The sequence below is a fragment of the Anser brachyrhynchus genome (assembly GCF_964034855.1).
Source record: "Anser brachyrhynchus genome assembly, chromosome: 3".
NCBI classification, from domain to species: Eukaryota; Metazoa; Chordata; class Aves; order Anseriformes; family Anatidae; genus Anser; species Anser brachyrhynchus.
Genome location: NC_137696.1, coordinates 39,271,303 through 39,279,201, shown reverse-complemented (window position 1 = coordinate 39,279,201; position 7,899 = coordinate 39,271,303).

The window sequence follows — 7,899 nt, the reverse complement described above, 5'->3', positions numbered from 1 at the left end:
TTTTCCTGAGTGCTGGCTGCCCAAGTTCTGTCTTAACATGCTAAAGAACAGTAGAGCAGATACTAGGCAGATCCACATTGAGTGTTATCACTCCCAATTTCATAGGGAAGCTCAGGCACAGAAAAGATTAAATGTGCTTATGTCCAGAAATATAAACTTAATATAAACTTACTTTTTTACCAACAGGTCCATCTTGTCTTCTACTATCTTAACAATCATTTAATGATTCCCTCTTTTGGAAGAGTAGCACCTGACTCTCTGTACCTTGACCCACTGTCTCTGAGAGATGTGTGAGTACTGAAGTCTGCCCCATAAGGACAAAACTGCATTTCACCCATGTCACGCTCACTTCTTGGGAGATAAGAGGTGGTGCTAAGAATGAATGGGATCTTTTCCATTTCCTGAACCTTCAAAAGAAATGTCTGATGAATTCCTTTGGTGCAGTCTTTAACACTGGGTTAAGACACATACCTGAAACAAAACCACTCAGGTGAAAGACTTCAAGGTAAGTTTATTTGCCTGGCAGACTAAAACACTTCCCTTCTGATTGAAGACCTAGCTAATTTGATGTGGAATCAGTGAAATGCAATTAAAAAACAACAACAACAACAACAACAAACAAACAAACAAAACACATTACTAGGCTGTTTGGTTAGGTTCAAGATGAGCAAGTGAGTGTGCAGGATAAGGACTGGACACCACGTCTCCATGCAGTTTCCTGCTGTAACTACTAGACAAACCATGGCACACAGGAGTGGTGGATATTCTTTAAACTGTGTTCAGTGAGGCTCAGGTGCAATCTCTTCAAGCACTTTAGGGTGCTGAGACCTATGCTACAAAATGGATGCAGCCTTGGCAGTGCTGCATCCCTGCACACTCAGCACTGACCCCTCTGCTGCAAAGCACCTTGTCTGCAGCCTCCTCCTCTTCCTGCAAGCTTCTCCCCACCACGCCACAAACAAACAGGGAGGTGTAAATATCTTCTCTGCCATTTTTGCCTAATTTTCATTAAGCTTTCGTGAGATGAGTTGCAGGAGCAGCCAGAAGTAGGCTGCAGCCCGGGTAAGATGACCATAGGCACCTTGAGGGCAAGACTGGTGCTCTGTGCAAAACTGAAATAGAGGCCTGCACACAAACAGTACGTTAAGTAGGAACTAAATCAGCTTCTGTCACTTTAAAACTTTCCTCCACCCTCCATCACCTCCATCCATCAGTTGCCTGCAGCATGTATATTGAGGAATCGCGTGCAAACGTTACCATAACCCAAGGCTTAACATAAACTATACTCTTTCAGGTCATTGGCAAATAACAGGTATATCCGGTTGTGCCTTTGTACTTGCCTGCACGCAAATTAAAAGCGCATGTAAAGTTACAATAATCAAAGTCAGTCAGGGGGAAGGGGAGGAGAGCAGGGGGATAATAACCGGGGGATCGGGTTATTTATCTTCACGGAGAAGCCACTGAGAGGAGCCTGCCTGCATGCCATTTACACCTCAAAAGAAAGACAGGGGCAAACCTGGCTTTTGGCCAAAGCCGTCCCCCAGAGCGCCCCGAGCTGTGCCTAGTCCTGCCTTCTCCCTGCAGCTGGTAGAGTGCCCTGCTACCTCCGCTGCTGCTGCTGCTGCTGCTGCTTCCCCGCGGCGCCGCGTGGCCTCCTCGCTGCCACCTGGGCCGCACGGTGAGGCTGTCCTGCTGGGACAGGATGGCGGCCAAGGCGGGCCTCCGGCCTTCCTCGGGGCAGACCTTTGCTCTCCCGCTCCTTGCCGTGAGGGTGCACCTCCAGCGCCGTGCAGCCTCTGAGGCTGCTTCGCTCCCCGTTGAGGCGATGCCCATGGGGTGACCCCAGGACAAGCTCTGCCACCCGCGTGGGCACGGAAAGGCCCGGGTGGGCACGGGCTCCACCGCTGCTGTTCCTCGCAGGGGCAGGCATCAAGTCGTGGTCCTGCAGCCACCCGGAGCCTGGGTGTGGGCTGCTTGGGAAAGGGAAGAATTTACGGCAATTTCTTTCTGCCTTTCTCCCTTGGCGTGCCATGAGATTAACAGACATTAGCGAATGCCTCTTACCGGAGCGCTGTGACAAGATGAAACCTGCCCTGACTGGCACCTGCAGTCTGCTTCCCTCGTGGTCTTTGATCTGCCATTGCTGAAGGTTAGAAGACCTGAACGGCTCAGAAACAGACACTTCCCCTGGGTTTGCTTCCAAACGCTAGCAGCGATCTGCGTGTGTCAGGAGTGTTTTCTCTCTCTGCCGAATTTAGTGAGAGGGCTAGAGGAAACCTTTATTACTATTGTTTGTCTTACAGCCATAGGCAACTGTCTTGATGCAGCCATTATAGGGAATAGTGTAAAAATATCCTGTGCTCAGTTTTCCACCATTGACCACAGATACCGCAAAGGGAGTTTCCCTTATCCCCTTGGTTTGACTCGATTTTCTCTAATCCTTTCTTCAAATTAAAAAGTGCGCAAATAAACAACTCCCATTTCCCATACCCCAGGGAAGAGCATGAATAATTTTATAGGCTAGAGTATTACCCGCACACATCCCAGTCCTCAGAATTTGAGTCATTTCATTTACCACTAAAATGCAGTTACTGCTGGAGGCAAATACACCAAACCCTTGCGCAACAGAGCGAAGGAAGCCAAGAATGCCCTACTGCAGAGGATGTGCAAACATTTCCTTAGCTAGCTTTAACAGCCAAGTCACTGAAGGCCCGTTTGGGATTCCTGCATTTACATCTGACGGGATACTTCAGCAAAGCCAGTGTAGCCAGACCCACTCTTTTTGGAGGAAAATCTATCTGAGGCTTCTTCACAAATACTACTGACCTTCAGGAATGGAGGGGGGAAGTGGGGCGAGCATGTTCCCTGGTGCATTTGACGGGGTGACATTTTTAAGGGGTGACATTTACAAGCATCTGCTTGACTGACATGAAATTTCTTAGTTCGTGACATGGATTTTCTTTGGAAAATCCCAGCTAAGGACCTGTCTCTTCATGTTTAAAAGCTAGGGAAAGCCCTCATGATGCACACATCACTGTGTCCCTGTTTGGTTTGTCAGCCACCTTGGCAATCAGTTTGTGCCCAGCACAACCTCCTCTCTCAGAAAACCTGAGAGAAGCAGGCTTAAGTAAAGGATAACATTTATTTAAAACACTTTAAACTCTCCATTACGCAAGTTCAATCACTTGGACCAGAAATTACCCCAGACCCCATGGAGTCCCTGCCTAATAGCACAGGCAAGTCTGGCTCATCCACCTGAACCTGCCAGAAAGCAGAACGGGCTTTTCCAAAGTTCAAACTGAAGCCCAGAGCAGGGAGGCACACACTGCCAGCCCCATGAAAACCCTGAAGGAGAACAGGTAGCCAAGACCTGCCTTTTTTACCTGACACTATGCCTCAGAAATGGTCCTAGTCTGGCACCAAAAGAGAAAATATATATATATGTATATATATACCCACCGTGCCAGAGGCTTCTGGTATCGCTTTCTGAAGTACTCCTAGATGCTTGCAGCCCTGTTCAAGAACTCCCTTAAGCAGCAAGATTGGAGGCATCATAACAGGGGACAAAGTAATGGTCGTACCTCCATGCAGCTCCTGTACCTAGGTCAGACCTGCAGCCCCCACCACACCACCAGATTTATTCTGTGAAGGAAGGAGAATTCTGAAATTCAGCTTGGATTGCTCTAGAGACTGCTAAATTTAAATTTTGTTTCCTATTGTAACATTTTGAAGAGCTATTTTGCTGTCAAGGGATCAAAGGATGGTGCACAAACAGAGCAAACTGAAGAACCCAAATGACCAATATATGTGTCATGAGAAATTATTGCCTGGGAGGTGGTGAGCTGAACATTCATACACTGGTGTAGCTAATGTCTAAGACACCTAAGACACATGATAGAAAAATCCATGTTCTCATCAAAGAGCCGTAAGCTTCTTTCTTCCAACTGTGCTTTACCATCTTCTCTCTGCATGCAGCATTGTCACAGTGCCTACTGGCAGGGTTCCCTTAGTTGGAAACTCCAAGTCACCATTACTTATAACTTTGTCCAACTGCAGTCATCTGGGCTGAAATTTCCTATCCCAGGAAAACCCATTTTTCATGTTGTAATTTTTAAAAATGTTCGATCTAAAATCAGTTGAACCCATTTATAAGAACAAAGAAAATAAATGTTCATGTTAAAACACGGTGGTGGCCTTTTCTTTGAAATGTTTTGTAACCTCAAGCTTTAAAGCAGGGACTTGACATTTGTCCACATAATGTATTTTCTCCCAGATTTGTGCTTTTTACTCTTCCCTTGATAATTCACTCAAATTTGGACAAATTTCCGATCTCTAAAAAGCCATATTTTGCACTATAGTAGTGCAAATCTATAATCTAAATCTATAGTAGAGATCTATAATCTAAATCTATAGTAGAGACTTTTTAGAACTTCACAAGTAAAACTTCAGAAACTTCACCCATACAGAATATATTTCCACCTGTGAGGCAGACTTTGCTTTCAGCTGTAGCCTGGCAATGGTTTGCGCTACCATCCGTCGCTACACTGAGCATACAAACACACTGGCGTTTGCTGAAATGGGAAATATTAAACTCCTCGCATTAATAAAGCAACCAGACTACAACCTCCACATCACAACTATTAACAGAGCACCCAGCAAAGCCTGGAAAACAAATGAGAAACGTAATATTGCTGCTTGGTAGCACATTAACATTATTAGCCCTAAATGTTACTACTGTTTTAAGCTTTGGTGTGAGCTATCACAGCAACCAGGCTGTAATGTTTCCATAGTTCAAAAGACACACAGCCCTTGGTTCTGCCAAACCCAGAGCAGCGTGGCGATGCGACGCTGCTAGATGCCATCGGGAGTCCCTTTGCTAAAGAGGGACAGTGGGCAGGCACAAGTTTGCACACTCATCGCATTTTGAGAACAGATGCAAATCTTGAGCAGGGTCTAAACTTTCCTAAATATTGGTGTTTTGTCCATCTTTCAGGTGACTCAGGGTACTTTAATAAAGAGCATTTGTGTAGCATAAATACACACACACAATATGCCATGAGTGAGTGACCAACAGTGTGTAAATTAGATTGCACTCTTCTGCCTCATAGCAGAAGATAGTTTAAAAGGCTACTCTGAGGGTAGCCTCAAAGCGATCAGCTCCATGTTTTCCTCTCAAGGAAGGCTTAGCTGCGTGGTCACACCTACTACTGTCAAGAAATGACCACACAGTTTTGAGAAAAACGCCTGAATTAATTATAACACTATGCCCTCATTTTCTGCAATCCCATCTGTGTGTTACCTGTGTGGAAGCAATTTCCAATGTATGCCTTTATTTTGCAAATAACACGGAAAACGCAAACAGATGGAGAGGTGACAAATCAGACCAGCACTGAGCTGAGCCCCAGTGAGTACTGGGAGGTTTCTTTCCTTCCCTCGGCAGCTGTGGGAACTCGGCTCAGGGCTAGGAGCCCAACTTGGGCTTTACAATAGCCAGGGAGAGCTGGAAATGTGAGCTGGGAAGTCAGTGAGAATGCAGGGAAGAGCATAGTCCAAGGAAAGCTGCAAATTAATGAAGGTTAAGAATGTGATATGTAACCACAAATATATATACTTTAACACGCATGCCAAAAACGCTTTAATTTAGGCCACAGTAAGTACATAAATATCCCTGAATCATGGAGCTGCAGCTGGCTCCTGTGCATGCCTGGCACTCTGAGCAGCGCTGAGGACGTGGCTCCTTGCATTTTGCTAGCGTCTTGTCCTTGGCACCACGGGAAAGCCGCCAAGCTGAGGAAAACCAGGAACGTGCAGCACACATGATCTCATTACCTTCCACACTTGTGGTAGCCCTGCCTCAGGTTAGTCTTAGCACTGAGCAGTTCTGCATGGCGTAGACAGCCCCGAGCACGCGGGTACATCTCTGCGGCGCAGAGCAGCAGGTGCCAGCTCTGGACCCGGCTGCCCTGGGGGGTCCTGATGGAGCAGCTGCTGCAGACCTTCTGCTCCTGGATCCGAAACTTCTTGAAGCATAGTGATAACTCCACATCGTGCTGGTCTCCTGTGCAGGCATAACCTGAGCAAACTCTTGTAATCGCAGAAGCTTACGCGGGTCAAGTTCTGATTGTTTCAGTGGTGATATCCCTGACTTCCATCAGTATAGTTGAGATTAGAATCGAGCTCAAAAGGCAGAGTAAAATTTTATGCAATAGGATATTGCATGTAAGCTTCCAAGCGACCTGTGTTTTATAGTCACGCTACTTGTTTCTTCATCTGATATAGTATTGTGCAACACTCAGAAGCAGGCAATCGGAAACAATATTTCCAAGGGATTATTTAACGAAGAATAGGCTGGATCACTCTCTAAATGGTAAACAATTTGTACAAGCTCTGCACTGAGGCGATTCCAGGATAAAACATTGCTCAACTGTTGTATAATCCGCCTTAAGAATTTGTAAAATGAAGAGTGAGAACCCAGGTACGGGAAAGAGCCAAAGGAACCCAGTGTGTGTGGGGAGGTTCTCCATGGCACGCCGCAAAAGAAGAGGTAAGGAAAGAAAACGAGACTATGACAAGTCCTTGAGAAATTCCAGTTGCTGCTCAAGAGGATTTATGTGCAGCGGCTCCTAACTGACCTTGCCAGTACCCAAAAAAGCAGCCAGCGGCTGTCACAGTTCGCAGAAAAACTGAGAACTGAGCCTGCAAACCCTTATTTAGGTAAGTAGCTATTAACACTTGCATAAAAATCTGGTAAGGGTTAAGGGGTTTTCTTGAAAAAGGGAGGACGGTGTCGGAGAGCTAAGAAGTTCCTCTCTAAAGGCAAATGAAGCCTCTCCAGGTTCTGCAGTTCCTCTCCCTTTACCAGACTCTCACCTCCATAACAAGGGCTCCTGTCCACCTACAGAAAGCACCTCCACTCAGAACTGCAGAGGTACTGATGTCCCCACAGACCCTGCCAGCCCCTCCGTCTGGCATTCCTGTCAAATCAGTCAGGATCTTTAACAGATTAAGCCCGAATTCCTTTCCCTTAATCCCAAACCCACCCACTTCTGCCCCTTCAACTGCTTTCCTCTTCCATATCTTACATCAAGTGCGTTTTTCTAGGCCTCAGAAAAATTCACTCTAGGCAGCGTACATTTTCAGCGATTCAGTCTTTAGTTCTGAACAACGCTAGCTTTGCCTCAGAAATCTGGGACTGGCTTCAGCAGTACCTGTGCCTGAATAAAGTCCCCAGAATTTGGAGGAAAGAAGCATGCATTATCTAAGAGCAATTCTGAACTTTAAGCTGCTAGAAACACAAGAAGAGAAGCAAGAAGAGTGAATAAAGAGGTAGGCAGGAAGGCAGTTTGTGGAATATAATGAAGACCAAGGGCTGGCCTCTCTCTTGTCACGCATTCACTGGAGTGATTCACCCAGACTATGCTTGGCAGTAAGGGACTAATCAAGGTCACACAGCATCAGAGCCTAGAAAATTGGGCGAACTTTTATCGCATACGGCCATCGTAATGCTCAGGCTAAAATGTAACAGCAGCCTGAGACTGTAAATACCTTGTGAGCACAGCGCCTAGTGCAGGGGCACCAGCTGGTACCACCGCCAAGGAACAAAACATCTAAAAGAGATTTTTCTTTCTTTCTTTCCTCTCTAATAATGACAGAAGTCCTGAAGACCAAAAAGAAATAGGAAAAAATATAGCGAAATGCTTTCTTACAGCATTAAAATAAAACGTACCAGGACTTGTAAATAACTCCTAGGCTCAGGACTTATTTACAGCTACAAATAATGCCCTAAGCTGTGGCTCTGCGGCTCACAGCAGAGGCAATGCACGTCCCCTGCAGCAACCTCCCACTGACTGAATGTTCTTCCTTCTGCTTGGCCACCTCGCAGGCGTTATTTCTTTGTAA